Consider the following 23,963-nt stretch of genomic DNA (forward strand, 5'->3'; position numbering starts at 1 on the left):
ATTCATAGCAGGAGATCGGACATGGAAAGGAATTCAAAGGGTCTAGTGCTGTAATTTTCTTGGTCCCATCAGTCTCGTGGACATCACTAAAATCATTCATTCATTCATGGGATGTTTGAGTGTGTGATGTGCCAGTACTATTTTTGTAATATTTTAAAGTTGTTGGTCTTATGAATTTTGTAATGCAGTTCACTTTAAAAAAATTAAAAATTTAAGATCCAAAATTTAAGAAAGCTGGTGATTTCATGAATATAATACTTTTGTCTTTTATAATGTGCAATGATAAAAATTAATATAAAAAATATTTTTCCTTCAAAACTATTTATTAATGAGACTGCACCCTTACCCCATGTCCCTCAAGTGCAATTTTTGCTTAAAATTAAGCAATTAGGGTGTTCCCATGCAAATTTTTAATTAAGCGGAAAGGATAAATTAGAACATTTTCCTATTTTAGTGGAGCAACCACTGCTTAAAAATTGAAATTAAGCTTTTAAAAAAAAAGGGGAGGGGGCGTGGGGTGGGCGGGGTCTGCTGGAAATAAGCAGCAATGCTTATTGGGAAGGATGACATTTGGCTCCACAATTTTTTCTCCCTCCTTTTTATTTGTTTCCAAATGTTTCTTCAACATTTATGTGAAAAATTATTACTAAATATTTCTTTTATAAGTAGTGAAAATTCAACTTTCATGGGGCCACCAACTCCACAAATTGCTGCTAAAAAAATTGAGCAACTACTGCTAGCCAAAATAAGCTAAGTAGCCGCATGGGGACCTGCCCTTAGATTATAATTGTAAAGACTTGTAGTCTTGAAATTACCATTATCTAGGGCGATTCAATAATTATCACATTATGCATGAGGAATAGACAATAGTTGAACGAGAAGATCAAGATTATATTAAATAAGTTCTCAATATTTTTTTATAAATTACTATTGTAGGGGAGGCAAGAAGATTGTCAACTATCTCTCCAATTATAGTATTGATCAATTGAAGGAAATGATCATTGAACATTGAGAAGTGGTTGGATTTTCTAAGATTATGAAAAATTGATTGTGGAGTGATCCTAGTTTTACATTAAATAATTTTGAGTATCCTCGGTAAGATGGTAGTGTAGATGATGAAATCATTGCCTATTATGAACAGTATTGATAAAAAAATCAGTTATTTAGTTCTTTATTATCGTTGGTTTGAAATATTTTTCATTAATTTCATCTCTATCATTTGTAGCTGATATGGAATCTCTATTATAATTGGGCTCAACCATCTAACAAATGGCATTTGTAGGTAAAATCTTTGGAGCAAGGATGAGAAAGGTATTCCTCTTTTAAGACGTTGAAGTATTGGAAGCAATATGAGAAGTTTTGGTCTACTATTTCCTTGAAGGCACCATAAGACATGGGGTAAATTAAAAATTCTCTTCCATGTTTGTGGGTAATATTCTCCTCATCATTAGTGACAAGGAAATCAAAAGGCGCTTGACAAAATTACATCTAGGAGAAATTAAGGGTGGGGATTATTAAAGTCATAGAAAATGCTACTTAGGAGAAGCTCTCATATCTCTCAATCACAGGTTATGAATGTAGGGGATTGGCTTTAGTGAACAATATCGTAGATATAGAGAAAATATTAGACACTTCAATCAAAGAAGTGGCAACTATTCACCCTTGCTCTCTAGTGGTAGCAATATTACCTCATACCACGTTCAACATTGGATGTCATCTATGCAATGCAAAAATGTCTTCCCCTTCCAAGAATGTTTCAATGTGGTGAAAGCAAAGAAAAAAATCAAATTCTTTTTGAGGTGTGTGGCCTTGAAAAAGAAAAAAAGACAACTTCTATGGTCTTGATTATAACAATATGATATAGGTTAATATGTCTTGATTGTGTTTTACTAGAGCATTTGTATCTTTTTGGTCTATCATAAATCCATCTATATGTCCAAACATATGTCAAGTTAATACCAGAAGGATATTATTTTGTAATGCTATAATCTAGAAGTGCATTCATTAAAACCTCAATGATATCATTTTGTAATATGTCATTTGGTCAAGAAGGAACTTTGTACTATTTCAATATTTCAAAATAGTAATATAATGGGAGAGGACCCTTAGCCCTTATTTGATTTGTAATGCCCTAAGCCTCAAACCCATGACATTAGGCAAGTGATTTTTTTTTTTGAAAGAACAACATAAGAATGACTCAAAAAGACATGATAAGGACATTGTGGCAATGATCCATATCATGCACACGAATGAGATGTTAAAACCATTACTCCAAGCATAGTGGAGACAAGTTGAATACATACAAATCATGTGAATAAGCTACCATGTTGATCCTATAAGGCAGTGGAGCTTCACCATAATGATGACTGAGTTCTAACCTGTGATCACATTCTTTGATGAACATAACACAAGGGTAGGATGATGGAATCTTCTACTTCAAATCCACTCCCCAAACACACCATAATGACCCTCACAACACCAAGGGAAACATATGCAATAGGTGGGACAACTAGAGGATGTCATACCTAGACTAGTTGGAACAACTAGGTCAATTTCCTAATGCATTATACGCTTACCAATATAAAAGTGAAAATAAATCACAAACAAGGACACCCAAACACAAGGGGGAAATCTACATAGGAGGTACAAGGTCAACTAATGGAAATAAAAATTATTTGATTTCATAAGAAGATGTGCTTCCCAATGCACAAGTAGGAACATCTACGAGATTTCAACACTTGTCAACAAAGTGATGACATTGGAAGACTTGAAAGACCAACAAGAACAACTTACACATATAAGGTTTGTATAAAAAATAGTTGGAAGTGCTCATTTTCCAATGAATGGAAGATGATAGCATGAATATAGGGACTACAATTGCTAGGAAGGACACTAGTACCCAAAGAGGACACTTGTGTGTCCCTCTAGAGTCATTTTTGATATTTCAATCTAGTTTTGGCATTGGAGACCAATTTTGGCATTAGAGTCCATTTTGGTATTGTAATCCTTTTTTAGCATTGTAGTCTTGACCAAAGATTGAAATAACTCCCAAATAAGGACATCCAAACACAAGGGGGAAACTTACATAGGAGGGGGAAACTTACATAGGAGGTACAAGGCCTCAACTAATTGAAATGCCAATTGGCTAATTTCCTAAAAATGTATGCTTTTGAATGCACACATAGGAACATCTTCTAGATTTTAACACCTGTCAACAAAGTGATGGCATATGAAGACTTATAAGAACAAGGGGAACAACTTACACATATAAGGTTTGTATAAATTGTTAGGATTCCCACAGATACTGAGAGGGGGGGTGAATCAATATCTAACCGGTTTGATGATTTTCTTAACTTAAAACATGTAGAACATATTAATACTATATACCGGTAAACAAGAAATAATGCAATAAACATAGATAACAACAACCACATGAAAAACACACCATAACACGGTATTTTAACGAGGAAACCCGGTGTGGGAAAAAACCTCGGTGGGATTTGTGACCCACAATATTCACTTACTGGCCAATAAGAGAATATTACTGCTACAAGAGGGGCATGCACATGCAGGAAGGCCAAGTGCTTAGAGCTCACTGCTCAATTTCAAAATGGGAAGTCTCACTGACTTACAAAATGGATTATATAAATCCAATATCTTGTACTGCTTCAAAATAGCATCTACTATGCTAGATCCAGTACCGGTTTATAGCTCTGCTTCATACATAAACCCTTAACCTATAATTCGCATAATAGGTCTGCCTTATTTCGCCTATATATTTTCTTCCTATCTATTACAAAATGTTCTACAATGATCTCTTATATATATGAGTCATTTTACAACTTGCCAAGTTGTCTTACAATGATTTTATAATAATTAACAAAATATATTACAAACAAAATTTATGCTAGCTTCTGTGACGGTATGCTTCCTTTTACTGCCGATGTCGGTGGTCTGTGTGCTGGTGGTCTGTGTGCCAGTGTAAAGTCTGATCTTGCTAGTGCCTGTAAATTGTCTTGCCAGTGTCATAGGATTGTAAGGTTGCCATCAATGACAAAACCTTCAATCACCTACAATGTCTCACTGGAGTGTGCATTTGCCAACAATCTCCCCCTTTGGCATTGATGGCAACACTCATGAGAAAAATCCAAAAACTGTCATCCAAAAAGAATCTATCAGTATTGTCTTACCAAAAATATGTACCAAAAGAATGTGTACTCCCCCTAAGTTGATGAGTCATTTTACTAATTATTTTTCTCATTCCACTACTCCCCCTTTGGCATCAATGACAAAGGTTGTCAAAGTGTCAATGAGTGTGGTTCCTACTTCATCCTTGTAACCGGTTGGTTACAATCTGAAAAAGATCTACCAAAACCAGATTCAAGCTCTCAATGAACTTTTTGTTGTCTTTTATTGCGGCCTCTGTCCTTTGAACTGTACCAGTGAGGTGTTGCATTTGCTCTGCCGGTGTTTTCTGTCCTTGAATCAAGGCATCAGATATTTCTTTCCTTAAGGAGGCGAGATAGTCCAATTTTAGACTAAGTCTCCATTTAAGATCTTTAGCCTTTCCTTTTATTCTTTCTTTGTCTCTTTCCAACTTTAGTAGTTCTTCCTCAAAACCTGTTATTTTCTGCTTAAAAACTGATAATGAATCAGATGAATTAATGAAATTGTCAGCTAGTTGATTTATTTCTTCCTGTATCTTGCTAATTTTCTTGTCTATATCAACTGTCAAAAAGTTAGTTTTACATGTATCCCTGTACAAAGTTTTGAATTCTTTCAATGTGCTACATAGTTCCAGTAGAAGTGTGTCAAATTACCTTGTACACTTCTTTATTTCTTCCTCAAAGAATTTGTGTTTTTCCTTCTCTAATCTCTCCTTGAATGCTTCCTCTTTTATTTGTTCAGTTGTCATAGTGTTTTCAGTAATATACTTAGACAAAGTGCCAAGTTGACTAAAAGAATCTTTATTATCTACATTACATTTTGGTGCTATCATTTTCAAAATTGGAATGGTGTCATCTATTGCCTTGTAAGCCTGTGAACTACAATCTGTTATCTTCTTTATGGAATCCAAAAGAACTTCTGTTACATTAGTTGGTTTGAATTTTGTATTTGAAGAGCCAACACTCTGTATTCCACCGGTGGGAGCAATATCCTTACTTGTGGTGACCTCTGGTAGGTTAGTTTGTGTTTCCATTTCTTTAAGCAAAGGTTTGTCTTGCTCAGCTATTACCGGTGGCACTGACTCTGTGTGAACCTGTTGCGGTGATGGAGCCTATTGCTCTGCTTGTTGCTCTGTGTCATCATCTGTCGGTTTACCTTCTATACCATCAGTTACCGATTGCTCATTAGCCATATCTGTCTTCTCAATTGTATCCTTATCTACCACAATATTGACTTTTTGTGTGTCAATGTCCACTGTATATAATACCACAGAATTAGGATTTGTGTCCTCTTGTGGTATGTCCATGCTCTCACTATCTAGTTGATTATCAGTAGTCACTACCGGTGGAGTATTCGGAGGCGGTGGGGATAAGTTATCTTTTATTTTTATGCTACGTGGTCCACCAACCTTGCCTTTTCCCTTATCCTTATCCTTCTAATATACTTTGATGGGTTTGGGTTTTCTATATTCTTCCTGCTTTTCCTTCTCTACAAGGAATATGTCCCAATCATTGGTAGTTTCCTCTACTACCTCATTCACTCTACCAACCATAAGTGCTACATGCCGGTGTGTAGTTGAAAATACTGACCGGTTAGCCTCAGAGATCAGATCATCTATCTCTTTTGGTGAGTTGACTGGATAAGCAACAAGTAGTTTTTCAATTTTCATTTTCTTATCAAGCTCTACAACAACTTGCCTTCTAGCTTCAAGTCTTTTAAACAGTTCTGCCAGTAATTCATCTACAACTTGCATTAGAAATTTCTTGTAAATGTCCAAGTGTAGAATTACACTATTTTCAAATTTCTCCTTGTCATCAATTGATAATGAATCATATAATTTATTGATGTTTTTCAGTTGTCCATCCTCTGTTATTTCATCTAGTAGTTTGTCAATTGGAGAAATGTTTTGTTGAGTCTTCTTCTTGGGTGTTAACTTCTTCTTCTTTGGAGTTATCTTCTTATCCGGGGGCCTTACTGCCTGTTGTTTCTGTCTGGTTCTTCTAGGAGAAGGTGTAGATACCAGTGGAGGTTCTCTTTTCCTCACAACTCTTTTAAATGCAGCTGGCATATCACTTTTCGAAGAAGTTGCTACCGGTGAAAGGTGAGTTTCTGGCTGTAGTGTTTCTAACTCATCTCCAGTGATATCGGCTTGTTTAAGTACATCTTCTTTGATAGCCTTTGCTTGCCTAGATCCTCTTCTTACTATTGCTTCTACCTTCTTTACCCTTTTCTTACATTGAATTTGATTCTCAATAGTCTCAACACTACCAAATACCTCTTCTTTAGGTTCCTTGGGTGCTTCCAAGAGGGCTTTTGCATATGTTTCAATTATAAGGTCATCAGTTTCATAACCCATTTCAGTAACCCAAATGGTTCTTGGGATAACTGCCTCCATCCAAATCTCATCCTTCTTAATAACAAAGCATATTTCATCCTTATACTTATTTACAATTGCTTGTGAAAGTCTGACTCTAGTATTCATTTGGGCCTTCAATGCCTGAAAGTACTCATTTATATTCTTTTCTCTATTTTCACCCATGTTATTTAGTAAATTAGACAATTGTTTGCCTATCAGTATATCAAAACCAAGATTCTTATTATTGATACCGGGCACTTGTTTTGTTATGTGCAACATTAAACAAACAAGTAGGTTTCCAAATCTAAATGTCCCCTTTTTGTCTTTCTTAATTTTTCCAAGATTATCAATAAGCTCATCTTTCAACCATTCACACACATCTATTTTTGCATTATCCTTGATCATATCATAGGAACTCTTTATGCATAGGCTAGAGACTGAGTTTAACCTATTTGCATGTGTGGTTTTGTAGCCTAAAATCATGCTAATGAATTTGACATTGATGTTGCACCTGTTAGGTTCATCACCAGGTCATTTGAGACCTTCTTTGTCTTATCAGGTATGTTACTGGTGGAAAGTAACTCTGTCACAGCCTTTATTGCCTCTTTTGTAATTTTGTGAACTGAGTCTAACCAGAAGAATTCACCATGAACCTTGCTTAGAACTATCCTTATAACATCCTTAGGGAAATTCGGAATACTGAGAATTTCAGTGAATCCTAGGGTTTCAACTATTTTGTGTTCAGGTTTGTCATTACCAGAATCATCACAAATTACAGTCTTATACATGCTCTTGATTTTCTCATCACCTAATTCTTCTATGTGACAATGAATGTACATTCTAGGGTCTTCTGCAAAAACTACTCCTTTAGGGATTTGAGAAAATGCACCAACATTATCATCCTTCTTAGCAATTTTGGGAACTAACTGGAATATGGGTCTAGGGCATTTAATCACTTCGACTACAGTAGGGTTTTCTATGAATCCATGAACAGATGAAGAAGCCATGATTATAAATACCTTTTTGTCTCATGAGTTCATTTGAGTCATTCTGTGCATGCATCAGATCTGTCTTTAACATATCATTTTCATAACTAAGTCTTGTGTTTTCATTTGTAGCATCATTCAGTCTTCTAGTCAAGTCTTCTTCATTCTTCTTTCTATCTTCAATTTATGTACAAAATCTCATAGTCATATCCTGCATCTCATTCTTTGTTGTCATGTTTTCTTGTTTCAGCTTATTCATCAGATCACTAAGAGTTTCCTTTTCATCATTCTCATTTTGCATCTTTTCACAAAGTTCTCTTCTCTTGTTTCTTGTAATGGTAAGATTTTCTTGAAGTGCTTGAATAATATCAGTGCAGCTTTTAGATCATCTTCAAGTTTGATATTTTTCAATTTTTCTGCATCATAGTCTAAGAGAGCTACTTCTAATTGCTTCATCAAGTTTTCCATCTCTACCGGTGTCAAGATCTTCCTCAAGTTGTTAGGCTTCTGAAAATAGAGGACCAAGCTTTGATACCAATTGTTAGGATTCCCACAGATACTGAGAGGGGGGGGGGTGAATCAGTATCTAATCGGTTTGATGATTTTCTTAACTTAAAACATGTAGAACATATTAATACTGTATATCGGTAAACAAGAAATAATGCAATAAACAAAGATAATAACAACCACATGAAAAACACACCATAACACAGTAGTTTAACGAGGAAACCCAGTGTGGGAAAAACCTCGGTAGGATTTGTAACCCACAATATTCACTTACTGACCAATAAGAGAATATTACTGCTACAAGAGGGGCTTGCACATGCAGGAAGGCCAAGTGCCTAGAGCTCACTGCTCAATTTCAAAATGGGAAGTCTCACTGACTTACAAAATGGATTATATAAATCCAATGTCTTGTACTGCTTCAAAATAGCATCTACTATGCCAGATCCAGTATCGGTTTATAGCTCTACTTCATACATAAACCCTTAACCTATAATTCGCACAATAGGTCTGCCTTATTTCACCTATATATTTTCTTCCTATCTATTACAAAATGTTCTACAATGATCTCTTATATATATGAGTCATTTTACAACTTGCCAAGTCGGCTTACAATGATTTTACAATAATTAACAAAATATATTACAAAAAAAATTCTCGTCGGATTCTGTGCCAATATGCTTCCTTTTACTGCAGGTGTTGGTGGTCTGTGTGCCGGTGTAAAGTCTGATCTTGCTAGTGCTGGTAAATTGTCTTGCCGGTGTCATAGGATTGTAAGGTTGCCATCAATGACAAAACCTTCAATCACCTACAATGTCTCATTGGAGTGTGCATTTGCCAACATAAATAATGGTTGGAAGTGCTCATTTTCCAATGAATAGAGGATGATAACATGAATATGAGAACTATAATTTCCAAGAAGGACAATAGCACCCCAAGAGGACACTTTCACATCCCTTCAAAGTCTAATTTTGGTATTACAATCTAGTTCTAGCATTAGAGTCCATTTTGACATTATAATCCTTTTCTGACATTGTAGTCTTGATGTCAAAGATTGAAATATGATCATTTCTAGGTCTCATGCTTAACAATAATGCCTAGCACACATACAAAAACTGCTCTAATCAAAACATACTCTCAATGCCACTATCACCCACCTAAGATCCTAATAGGGTTATCACCCAACTATCCAAAACATGAGAAAATAAAGAGGTGCTTCCCGACATGTAGGTAAGTATACAAGGGACTCTAAAACAAATCTAGGGGCATGAGAGAGGAAGGGAAATACTCCTAATACACCCCATTCATTCTCCCTTCCCAAGGTGAAACCAAAATAATAAGATGACACTGTTTTCAGAGGTAAAAACAGTCATAATGAAAATCAGATTTAAAAGAGTGAATCACAAACTCTAAATCCAATTAAACCAACTCCTCAATGACAATGAAATACATCAAATCAAAACATTAAATAATAATATAAAACTCCCTCAATTGATCCAAATAAGCTTCCATTGCCCTTCTCCAGATTGTGTGATAGGTGGCTCTCAGGTGTTGCACTGGGATTCCTACATATAATAGACACAATTATTTTGAAGATAGTGATTCTAGATTGGAATTGAGAAATGAGGTTTAATTTATAGATTTTTAGGTGAGATGGGGTGAGATTTTAGAACTAAAGTGTTGATTGATAGTTCACTGATTTTGATTGATCAGTTAAGTCATTTGATTGATCTATTAACAAGATTGATTGGACAGTTGACTCAATTGATTGATTAGTATATTGAATTGATTAGGGAGATGATTGATTTGATTGATTAGTCAGAAAAGGTGATTTGGAGTGAAAAAGGGAGATTGGAGAGTTAACTGAGTTAACTGATTTGGGATGAACCAGTTAGGATTTTCAACATGTGTTGTAGGACATTGAATTTGAAATCCAATTTCATGTTATTTGGATTTTCAAATGATGAAATGCACAGGAGATTAACTGAAATTTATTGAAAAGTAGATTTGGTGAAATGTGAATTTGAGAATATGAAATTAGATGGAATTAGTTGAAATTCATTTTGGGGAATTGGAGGAATAAGTTGTAATGCCCCGCCAAGAAACCCCAAAGGGATTAAGCTATAACTTAAGAATGGAGTGCAATAATTTTTTTTTTTTTTAAAGATAAACACAACATTGAGATATAATGAGATATAAAAGATTCAGATTACATAGCGGAAGACATCAACTAACACCTAAAGAGTTTCCCAATGAGATTACTTAAATTTCACAATTCACTTAACTCACACAATTAAACCAATAAGATGATTATCTTAATAACGAGATAATTCTTAATCAGGATAATTTCTTTTAAAAGATGGAAATATAATTCACAAGATAAGGTTCATCCATTAAGATTTATTCATACCCATCATTCATACTTTTCATTGAAATATAAGCCATGCATCTAATATTCTAACACACTAGAATTTCATCATAAACATATGAGATCTTTTCATGCATACTTAATTTCCTTAACAACGACTGAATATATTCCATTACTCTAAGTTACATTCTTTCACAATCCAATTTACTGCATTTTAAAAGATGATTGCATACATGCATCTACGATAAATCTCATCTAAACCACTTATGCATTCGATCAAAATGGCATTCATACATGCTAACACTAAACATGAAATATAAGAAATAAAAGCATCACATAACACCAAGATGATCTCGGAGTTCACCCCTAAAGGGCTACATCTCCGGGTCTGCTCAACTGCAAGACCCCTATGATAATTAATAAAGTTAAGAATACGTGAGGTTACACCATTACAATCCGGCCATCAAGGTGAAACATAATCAATATACAAACGACCGCATCGGTCAATAAATACATAAACGATCCTTGAAAAGAAAAGGATCCAGCTGAACATAATCAAAGCTAATACAAAGGTTCATTGGAGCATCCACAAAACTGAGTCATCACCACCCAAGGTCTAACATGAAACCAAGTACTCACAAGGGTATAGACAATAGGATGACCCACAAACATGCTCCTAACAGGACAAAACAACAACACACTAGCGAACGTAGGGACAAGTGTCATCACACAACCTGGTATGGTTACCATGGCAGGTCTTCATAGGTTCCGGCCCCATACACTAGGTTATCCTGGCAACCTAATCCGTACCTTCGGCCCATCCAAGCCTCGTGTGGACCCACACATCCTTTCGTGAAGACAAGGATGATGGTTTGCCATTTCAGGCCTTCTCACAGCATGTCGAGTCTGTGTTAGCACTCGTCCCATGTGTGAGGCACAATTATCTTACTTAGAGATTAACATTCTAATCTACTATTAGGTTATCACTTATTAGACTCACTTTCGATGGGTTACCCAACAGCCACTTTGGGTGCGGCCCCCAATCGAAAGCCACTTTCCCTTACGACACTAGACTATACCCAAGCAACCTCATAAACCAATGAACACACATGGTCAAGCAAACAGAGTTCAAAAGGAGGGAACAACCATCTGGTCAAACACGACTCAAAGAGGTACACTTACTGACGTACTCTAACCAGAGACCTGACCAACTATGGTCAACCATGAATCATCATTCGACACCCACACAAAGGATATTACCAATTACGACACTACCACAAAACAATAGTCAAACTCGAAACCGAGAACTGGAACAAGTACCCAAATCAATCCATACGATAGGGTCCAATCGAACAAATCAAAACTTGCCATTACTTAAGCAAAAGCGAATACAAAAATTAAACTCGCATAGGCAATAACCGGAAAAGAAAATATTTTTCCATATTGATTTAAACATAAAAGTTGATCCAATTCTCTAATTGATCTAAGCGTTAAAAGTCGATCACGTTTTCTACATGATCTATATTAGGTTGCAGTTATCTACCTCATCTAGGTATAGGTTGTTCTTGGTTTTCTAACTCTCTAAGGTTCATTGCATCGAACACACATAATAAGCCATAATGGATTCTTAAACCAAATTCACATGAATATAATCAGACAACCATTAACCAATTAAATAAGATATTTAATCTTCAATTAAAACATCATTGACATACTGGTTCAAAATAAATCCTACACATTTGTCTTTTTCAGAACCAATTTACACTATACAAATCAAGGAAATATACATATTTAGGGAAGCCAAATAAAGAAAATCCATTCCCATATTAACAAATTGCACTTAATAAAAACATCATTGATATACTGGTTCAAAATAAATCCTACAAATTTTGTCTTTTCAGAACCAAGTTAAACTATACGGATCAAGGAAACATAAACATATAAGGAATCCAATTAACGATAGTCCATTCCTAACTTAACAATTATTTCCTTACACATATAGAAAAGAATGCCAAAATTAACTATTAATTAATATACGCTTATTAATCCACGATTAATAAAATATACACAATTAATAATTAGTTACAAACTAACAAATTAAGTATCTAATAAGAAAAATATGCATTACTAATAAAATGCAATTTTGAAAATTAATTAATGTATATTGCCACTTATACAATTAATTAATTACAAACTAATCGTAATTTATTAATGGAATGCCATAATTAAACTTTATTAAAACTTAATTTATTAAAAATTACCTTCAATAATAAAAAATTATTATTATATATATATTTTTTGATTTAAAAAAAAAATATATATATATATATATAAAACATTTCTTTTAAATGAAAATATTATTATAATATATATATATATATATATATATATATATATATATATATATATATATTTTAATAATTAAAAAAAATATTAAAAAAAAACATTTTACAAAATGAAAAGGGGGGTTTTCACGTGGTCCCCATGGGAGCTCACGCAGCCCCAAAGGGGAAGCGTTGCTACCCAATGGGAGCACACAGCCCCCATGGGAGCGCTGCTGTTCCCAAAGGGAGCACGCAGCCCCCATGGGAAGCGTTGTTGTTCCCAAAGGGACACGCAGCTCCCCCTTGGGGTTTCCCCAATATATATATATATATATATATTTGCTTACTGTGTAAAACACAGTCTAATAAACCAGTCTCCCAGGGACTAAAAAGAATTTTATTTTTTTTTAAATTTATTTACTGTGAATAAAAAAAAACACAGTCGGTCTCCCAGAGACTTAAAACAAATAATTTTTTTTTTTTAAACAACACAAAGATTTCCAGAATATGAGAGGTTTTCAAAATTGAAAGGATAATCCTTTTGGGCATAAGAAAGCTCATTTTCCATGCAAGGATGCAAACAATAAACCAATACCAACTAATTCCACAATGATTCATAACCTTGAAGCAATCAATGGAGAAATTAAAACCAAATAGCATGAAGAACATCCAATGCCCATTTTTTTTTAAATTTAAACAATAACTAACCGATAACCAGAATTCCTACCTTAGTAAGCATTCCTGGAAAGGATCTGATGAAGAGCCCCAACCTACAGCTCAAGAAATCCTTCTCCTTCCAAAATCCTCAAATCTTTCCTCTAAAATATTTTCCAAAAATATCTTTTTTCTCCAAAAAAATTCAATCCCCAATATTTTCCAAAAGTCTAGGTTATATGGAAAACTTTGACCAAAAATCTAATTTTGGATTTAAAATTTTTATTTAAAATAATTCCCAAAAATTACTATTTTCCAACTATATCAACAAATTAAATTGCTTTACAATTCAAAATTGATTTCCTCAATTAATTCAATTTAACCTTTCTATTTCCAAAATGCCAAGAAGATAAAATTAATTCTATTTCAATTAAAATTAAATCTTTCTTTTCGTAGGCATAAACATAATACATTTAATATTTAAATTTAACCATTTAATTGAACTTGCTCCTGATTTAAATCGAGCAATTCAAATTAATGATAAATCACATAAAGAAACCCTGTTTAATTTAGTCCATTAATCTTTAATGCACAAACACATATTTAATCAGATTAAATACTAGGGACTAAATTACTCAATTTAACCATACACACCAAACACGCAAACCAAGAAGGTCAACTAGACAGATGACTCACAAACCCAACCAAAAGGGAATACCGACGACGACTGACGATGCTCACTTGAGCACGACTATGGTCAAACGAGAAACTCCCAACCACCTAATCCAACTCTAAAGATTAAAGAGGTACACTCAAACCTGCAAATCCAGGTGAAGACAAACCTCGCACTCATGCGGCGTTGTACCTGAAATCTCCTGCAACCAAGAGTCATACATGCATACATATATAAACTTAATGAAAGCATTAGCCCGATATTAATACCACGAAATAGGAACACTAACGACTTGCATACAACTAGTGTGAAAACCACATTAACAGATATGCACTAATTCAACACATCTGACTATAATCATTATATTATGATAAACTAACCAAGATTGAACTGAGATTAAAAATTGATTAGGGTAGGGGTACTACATAAGTTAATTAATTAAATAATTTAAATGAAATTATTCAATCATTAGAAATATTAGGATTAATTAAATAATAAAGATTATTTAATTAAGGGAATTAATCATAGTTAATTAAATAATTAATATTTTTAAAAAGGGGTTAATGATGAATTGATTAATAGATAGAAATTGAATTATTAGTAGTGTGAAAGGTGATGATTGAGTTAGTTCAGAAGAATAATTAGCCTAATTAAATAATTACTTAATTAATAAGATGAATAATTAGTGTGCAATTAATGAGACATTTTTAGGTGTCTACAGACACCACTCTATCATAAGTTCACATACCCAAAATGCCAAGATAGAGGAATGAATCTAACTAACATCCCAATGATGTCAATTAATAAACATTTGCTAACACATTAAGTTCATTTTATCCCCATCTCAAATATGCTCTAAATTTATTTTTCCAACATATCAAGAATAATGAAAAGTATAATAAACAACATGCACATTCAACAATAATGTCAAGATACGATGAAATTAATGATATATCCATCACAACTTAGGTGAATAGATTACAATCCATCTTATAAGAGTTTCTAATACAAACGATACAATTTTATATGAGGACTCTTGTTACATCCCTTTTTCTCAATAGCAAATTTTGATGTGCTTTGATGCAATGTTTAATGTGATGTTATTATGAACCCAATGTGAATTATGGATTCATGTTTTTATTTGATAAAATGTTATTAGTTGAGAAATTGTGTGAGCTTATGTCATGTTATTGATAAAGCTTAATGTGCACAAGTTTCGGCTAACTATATTTGTTTGACCAAGTGGATGTGGGAACCCTAACAACCTCCAAGAAGGGAGGGATAATATCATCAAGGAGAGGGCAAAGGCTTGAGGAGAGGTTGAAGTTGCCATCTGGATCATACGAGCCTATGAGTAAGTAACACATCTAGGGTTGTCATTGTCTAGTGTTGTAGTGTTGATGCCTAGGTTATAAGTACATCAAAACCTTGTTAGTCAATTGAACCATTAGGGTTTTATCCTTTTATGTATAACTTTTATTGTCATTGTGAGCAAGTACAAGTTGAGAATTAAGCTTGACGACTAATAAAAATATTTCAATTTGAATGCTTCTATATTAATAACAAAAATAAAACTATGTATAAATATGAGTGAAATCTATATACATAATTATATATGTATGCAAATATAATAATATAGGCACACCCATACATACATATATAAAAACAATATACAATTCATATTAATACACATCTATATATGCATCACGTTCCTTGGTCGACTCATTTAAATCAAGCTATAAATCATATTAAGCTGCAAATATAAGCCAAGCTCTTTAATCACTTAATGAAGAATGAACTTTGGATCAAATTTGGAGTCCATACTTATAATTTGGGAAACCGATTCTTTAAGAGATTATGATTAGCATGTATTAAAAAAATAAAACTGGGAAGCCATTGGCTCATGGAAGAGTAGAGTGTGAACATAAAGTTTGAATCCTTAGCTAAAAGAGAACTGCACTTGCATAGTGGTATTCAACTACCAATTCAGGCAAGTTCTGTCTCACTTTATCAAAGCTCAAGAATTATGATTGTGCAATTCAGATTTGAAACTAGTTGAGTGAGTCAAGTACATTACCATTGACTATGTTTCTTTTGTTAACTTAGATGCATGAGGAAGAGCCTTGATTTCATTGGTAATATATAATGCATAAAGAAATATGTTTATATGTTAGGAGAACTATGGAAAATAGAAAATGTATGCCGAAATATTGCAATCTAGAGTGTACTACTCTGTGTATCTTAAACTCTTAAAAATGCAAGAGCGTTGGCTATTGCTATTAGACCTTTTAAGTAGGGAAATTTAACAACACTAGGAAGTGTTTATCTCTACTAATAAGCTTAATTTGTCAGTTGGCAATATTTTTTTTGTAAAAACCATATTGTAGAAGGTTATGGAAACATAATGATGTTTAGAATGTCTTGTTGAGGTGTAGCAGAGACACATGCATATATAAATGGATGTGTAAGGGATACATTACATGCACACATGCAATGTGATTAGTTACACCTTCCTTCAGGAATATCAATTATGAATTTGTTTAGAATTTTAAATAATGAGATGAATTTTTTGTGTAACCCCAAGTTTAATGCCCGCCAAAATACCCTAGAGAAAATAACTAAACTAACCAACAAATAGAGATAATTTCTTTTTAGACATTAACTAATGCAACATAATAACTATCATTACTCCAAATCACAGATTAACATCACATGAATGCATATAACATCATGAACATAACCATACCCATAACAACACAAAACACAAGTGGAAATAACATTATAACAATTATCATCTCAATGCTTACATCTAATCTTTCATTCATCCATTCACTTTCTCCCTAGGGTATCTCAACATCAGTACTTACTAGCAACATCACAATAATACATCCATATCATGAAAACATTAACATCCATTTTATTTAAGTTCTACTCAAGTACTTTCTTCCTATCTTGAAATTTTAAGCTATCAAATGCATAAATTCATAACCACATTAACTTTCTAAGTTCATTTTAAAGCACCAAATCAAATGTTCCCAATTCCCATATCTTCCATTATTCATGTTTCACATCATGAATCTATAGATATCCTTCCCTTACAAATGGAACTAGATTATTTCCTTAAGGATACCCATATGCATATGCAAGATTATAACAACAAGTATTAATCTTCTTTTTAATTAGGATTTCATCCTACTAGACCAATTCAAGAACCATATGATACAACAAGAATGCACATAATCTAATCATTCAATTTCCTAATCCATCCTATGACCTCAATCTTAACATAATGAACATTCTTACAACTTGAACCATACAATGAGTACACCATCTTATTCCATTACAAGATCATAGTCTCTACATCATCTTGTCCTATTACGTAAGAAAACATGACATAGAAATACATGATCTCTCTTACATTTCCAATGTCAACATGATACAATATGCTATCTCAACACCTATGAATTAGCTCGACATAATGAGGAATCATAGAGTCCATACAAATCTATAACTACTCATTTATTTCCATATTCCAAAGATAACTAACAATAAGGATTAACATCTTTCAAATCAAGACATACATGATCGTTAACATAACCACTACCATCCATAAGATATACACAAGATAATTCCATTTGTATCACTCAATCATTTAATTTCCTTCTAATTTAGAATTACATACATAATGAATATCCATTTACAACAATCTCATCCAATACATCTCATTCTGAAATCAACTTACTACAAGTCCTAATACATATGTTCACAAGATACTAATTACATAGTCTTCTTTAATATTGTATCTTTATCGAGATACGAAACACATGATATCAATTCCTATTTCATAGATATGCTCCAAGCTCCATCCACATGATGAGATAATATAAATCCATGTCCACACACACAATCAACCATTGAAGAACATCCCAATGGAAGAAGTCATCAAACCACCTGACCATGTGGAACCAATTAGGAACCACCTCTCGTGCTAGGAGATGACATGAGGTTCCAACTCACACTCAAGACCTAGACTGACACCTAACTACCAAGGGAAACAACATGACATCCACAAAACAACAATAAAGAATACAATAACCAAAGCACATCTCAAAGCTAATCATAAATAAATAAACTTCCAGAGGCATAATCAACAATAAGGGCATAAGGATAATGGGAACATGTAGGGAAGAGTGTCATCACATGCTATCCTCACAAATAAGGGGCCATGCCACACCTTGATAGATATGTGGAACCATCTCTAGCTTGAAGCCAATCAAGGGAGATCGGTTTACCACTCCAACAGTCTTCCAAAGCTCATCTCGAGTCAACACTCAAGGGTTGTGAGGTGGGGCACCAAAAACAAATTTAATTATCTTTTTTAAGTGAATTCATATTTACCCAAATCCACTAATCAAATTATTATTGTTATCATTTGCAATTAAACATAAACTCTTCATGTGGTTCCATGACAAGTCTAGACCCTAAGAATCCTCTCTAGGAACCTCTTAGAGCCTATTTCTCATGACCTTGGTCCTACACATGCAAGATCAAACTCCCCCTAATCATGGACTAATACCTTAGGGTGAAACATGCATCAAAATAACATCACAAAAACAACATGAAGACATAAACACAGTCACAACATCATCAAAACAAATTGATGCATATCAAGATTCATATACCCAAATACAAACAAGAGCCTTCACCAAAACAAAATAAAAATGAACCAAGGCATAAACATGAGTTAAAAGGAAAATACAAAACAAATTACAATCCTCAATAGTGAGGAAATAACATCCCATTGTACCTTTCATAAACATTCCTCAACATCGAGGCAATCTTCCTCTTGTTGGAGCAACTCAAAATATGAACAATATCCTCAATCGTAAGGCACAAATCCTCTTACTAGATGATGTAGAATACCTAGTAGATCAAAGAATCACAAACCAATTATCAAGGAAAGTTTCAAAGGCTCAAGGGAAAATACACCCATTCATCCATTCACTAGGCAATACTCCCTCAACCCTGTTTGCACCAAACTTAGCATAACTTCACAAAAAGACCAAGGAACCTTGGGGAAGGTTTATAAAACATTTTTGGACATAAAATAAACTCTTTGTGCGCAAGGGTTCAATCCCAAAACACTTCATTATGAGGGTTGCCTTGTAATGGCTCCTATTACGTTAAGGGTATTTTGGCAATAACTTACAATCCCTTCATCACAGACACAAAAAGTAAACCTTTTCAGATATCCTTTTAAGATTTATACAACAAATTTCAAAACCCCGATAGGTTTTTTTGGAACATGGGGCTCAATTATTGACTAGTAATTCCGTCTTGAGGTCTAATTAGAGCAACAACATGTGTATTTTGGCCATAACCTTCAAATAAGAATTGATATCTAAAAAATGAAACTTGATTTAGATATAAATTTGGACTTTATAAAACATATATCAAAATGGGATAGGGTTTCTTTGGAAGGTATGTCTCAAAAATGGTCTGGTCCTAGTCCCAAATAGGCCTAATTGGGTCACTTTTAAAAAGGAGGTACCTCAAAAACTTATGCCAGAAAAACCAATGGATCCAAAACTTGTATTATGTCTCCAAACCATCAATTCCATCAATTTTAAGTGCCCAAACATACAGGTTTATCTCAGACCTACTTCAACCCTCACTTCCATGCTTACTTGGCCTAACACATGAAGATGTTAGGCATTCATTGCTCCAAAGATGCATCCAACCTTGGTCCCTGAAAAAATGAAGAAAAAATCATCTGTACAAGACCTATCCCTACCATTCGACCAAGTTTCATTAATATCTCTTAGTGGAATGGAGAGATTTTTACATTTCTTTGATCAAACCCTTGGAAGTAGGGTTTCAAGACAAATTTTAGAAAAATGTTCACCAAATACACAAAACTCAACCAAATATCAAAAAATCAGTCTTGAATGAAAGTTAGTTCACATATATTTCTAAAAAGTCCATCCTTACATTCTGATCTATACAAACAAAGAAGTTATGACCAAAATAGCAACAAACTTTCTGGAAAATTGTAGAGAAAACCTTCAAATTTTATTGTTTCTTCCTCTAATCACCACATACAATGCCAAAAAACCAAGCTCAATAAAAATGGGGCTATTTATACTTGTTTGGATCGAAAAAAATTTCTCCTAACTGACTTTTGAAAGGGGTAACCGTTGGAAACAACTTTTCATTGTTGCTAAGCAACTTTTCATCTTTTGACAATTTTTTTTTTATCTACTCAACATATGGACTCAAAATAAAAACCTTAAAGACACATCAAAATAGACCCTAGAACACTGATTACACCATTTCCACTTATGTGGATACATTTGATTGAGTTTGACCAACTTTGACCCTCTTAGGACCCAATACAACTATATGACTCCCATGGCACCAAGGTCTTACAATATGATATGAGATGATTACCAATGATATGGGATGACATAAAATGGTAAATAGGACCTTATTACAATTAGAAAACTTTAAAATAACTCATGATGACCAAAAATAAGCATATGGCCAACTAGGTGCTCCTGCACCATACACCCCCCCTAAGGGAAAACTCATGTCCCATGAGTACCATCCAACTCCATGTTGTTGTTGAAATCCTTGGACACCTGCAAAAAAAAGATATAAAATAGAATACAGATACATATCAAATGTTATGGGATTAAAAACCATTTTCATCCTTGGTTCACACCTAGAGGTGTCATTTGGTTCTTGCACTTGCACTCTTTCCATTGCATCTTCAGTCCTTCCCCTCTGAACCACACCTGCTGTACTTGGAATCTTTGTTTGTTGATTTATTTTGCACTGCACAAATGGACACATGACTATCCCAATCAACACACCATCTTCCAACCCTACTGTCCTAGTGTTTCAAGCCTTGTAATAGCCTCAAATTCATCACACCTTACAAGTTCCTTCTTGCCAAACATCACAATCTTGGTTTTACCTTTCACCTTCTCATCTTCCTGCAAAGAAGTTAGTCTAAATGCTTTTCCATCCTTCTTGATTAGGTAGGTATTCTCCCTACCATCATACATTGATTCTCTATCAAATTGCCAAGGTCTTTCTAATAACAAATGACAACAATCCATGGGTAAGACATCACATAAAACCTTATCCTTATACTCAAGAATCTGGAACTCTACATAAGCTTGTTCATTTACCAACAATTACTGATTATCATTTACCCAAAAGACTTGATAAGATACTTCATGAGGTATTCTATCTAGATTCAACTTGTGTACCATCTCCCTAGATACCATATTATCTTATGAACCTGAATCAATGACAACTTTGCATAGCTTACCTCTACACTTGCACGTAGTCCTGAATAAACTCCTCCTTTGGATGATGTCTTTCTCCTTGGGTGTATTCAACAAATTTCTTCTCACCATCAATGATTCCCCTACTTCAGGATCAACATATCTAATCAGAGAGTTGATACTCTCACCCTCCTCTTCTTGCACATAATGGGTTCACTTTTCATTCCTTCTTTCCCCACCACTTGATGTGTATCCTTTCCTTTCCAGACACTTGAATGTTGGGTGCCCAACTTCTTGGCAATTGTAACATCTACTTGTAAAGACATTTGAGTTTCTTACTCCTCCAAATCTGCCTCTTGAACCTCTAAAGACACCTCTTGTAGCAACACTTTGTTCCTTACCCTTGCTTGCTTCTTCTTGGTCCTCATAAGTCTGCTTGCTTGTAGAAACTAATTCTCTTCCTCTAGTATTTTTTCCTTTTCCTTTATTGGACTTATCTTGCCTTCTCTTTATCTTCTCCTATGCCCTAAGAGCTAATTGAAAACATTCTTCTACACTTCTGGGGTTAGCAACAACCAATTCATCTTGAATGTTGAATCTAAGACCGCCAAGATACCTAGCCATTTTCTCAACTTCACCTTCATCTCTACCCACCCTTATACTTAACTTATAAAACTCATAAGTATATGTCTTCACATCTTAAGTCCTTTTTTTTAAAACTTTGCAACTTCTTAAACAATTGAACTTCATAATCTCTAGGAAGGAATTTACCTTTCAGTTTTGCAATCATCCTTTCCCAAGATATTATCTTGGATTTTCTTCTCTTTCTCCTCTCAGCTTGTTTATAATTCCACCATAGAAGTGCATGCCCTTTCAATTTGGTCTTTGCCACCTTAACCATTTGATCATCAAGTACATCTTCACTTTCAAAGTAAGTTTCCATGGCTGCAATCCAATCTAGTAGTTCTTCCTCATTCAGGTTCCCACCATACATAGGTAAATCAAGTCTTACCTTATATTGATCACCTTTCACTTCCTTTAACAATCCTAGTGTTTGCTGCTCTTTAGGATCTATTTTCTCTTCCTCTTTTGCTTCCTATAACTCTTCTTCTTCTTCCTCTTCATCATTCACATCCCCCAAATCAACATTTCTTTTTTGATTTGACTCCAAGGCTTCAAGCCTTTCTAACACAAAATTGTAGGACTCTTGCAACTTGGTATTCCTCTCCCTCAACTCCTGCAACTCTTTAGTAGTACCAACACTCTCAGGAGGCATCTTGTCTTCAACTGCTTACTCACTTTTCTCTTAAACCTTCAATTATCTCCTTCAAGGAATCTACTCCCTTGCTCTTATACCACTTTGATGTAGAGGACCTAGGTGGATCAACAAATCACAAACCAAATATCAAGGCAAGTTTCAAAGGCTCAAGGCAAAATACACCCATTCATCCATTCACTAAGCAATACTCCCTCAGCCTGGTTTGCACAATGTATACACATAAAATTGGCTATGATCAATTAAATAAATATTTTATATTTATTTAATAATTATTCTTTTATTAAATAGTTAATTTGAAAAGATTGATTTATTTAATTCATTTCATGTCCTTCTATTAATTAATTTAATTGAAACATTTTATTAATTAATTCATTATATCCTTTTCTTCTAATCAATTATTTAAATATATAAATATTTAATTATTCCTCTATCTACTATCCTATAGTCTTATTAGTTAAATAATTTATTAATTATTTAATCCCTTTGCCAACTGATCCATCATGTGGCTAAATTAATTCAACAAAATAAAATCATTTATTAGCCACTTATCTCCAACTTCCAAAACAAATGAAATATTGTGTACCTAAACATATTTCCTAACCTTCTTCTATATTCTCTCCAACATCCCTATATCTTAGGAGGACTTGAGTCCACTTGTCCTCTCATTCCTACATATTATCCAACTATCCTATATCCTCTCAAGTCTTCAACTTAGTCAAGGTGAGATGAGTGACACTTGTCTTCTTCTTCCCCCTTTCTCTCAACCTTCAACCTCTTGCTCATAGCCATCCAATTTGCAAGAATCAATCATGACCGTTTATCTCTGCCACCTAAGTTCATGCACTTAAAATCTATAAAAAGAAGTCTCCTAAGGAATTTTGAAACTAATAGCTAATCATATAATCATTCTAGGAGTTTTTATCTTGCATCCATGAGTTTGAGTTTGAAGCAATTAACAATTTTAGAATTTATTAATATCATGTTAGCTTAAATCATTTGCATATTCATCTCATAGTATCAGTTAACTATCAGTCCATTCTTCATATGCCACCTTGGAAGCTGCCAGTGCTAATCTGAGAACAAATCATCTGCAACTAGGAATAGTGGAGTTAGGACACAATGAGACATAAATCACAAAGGTATAATCTTTTTTATTTACATTTATTTCATGTTGTTTCATTGGTTGAAGCTAAATATTTCCTGTAGATTTCTTTTATATTATATGATGGATTAACAAGTTTTAGGTCAATTCTCTAGAGTTCAACTTTATCCTCAACATTTTTGGTGCCCACCATGGGGCTCATGCCTCGTACAACTTCTTAAATCCTATCTTTTTCTTGCTTAATGCATTTGTAAC

The sequence above is a fragment of the Cryptomeria japonica genome, chromosome 1 (assembly GCF_030272615.1).
Source record: "Cryptomeria japonica chromosome 1, Sugi_1.0, whole genome shotgun sequence".
NCBI classification, from domain to species: Eukaryota; Viridiplantae; Streptophyta; class Pinopsida; order Cupressales; family Cupressaceae; genus Cryptomeria; species Cryptomeria japonica.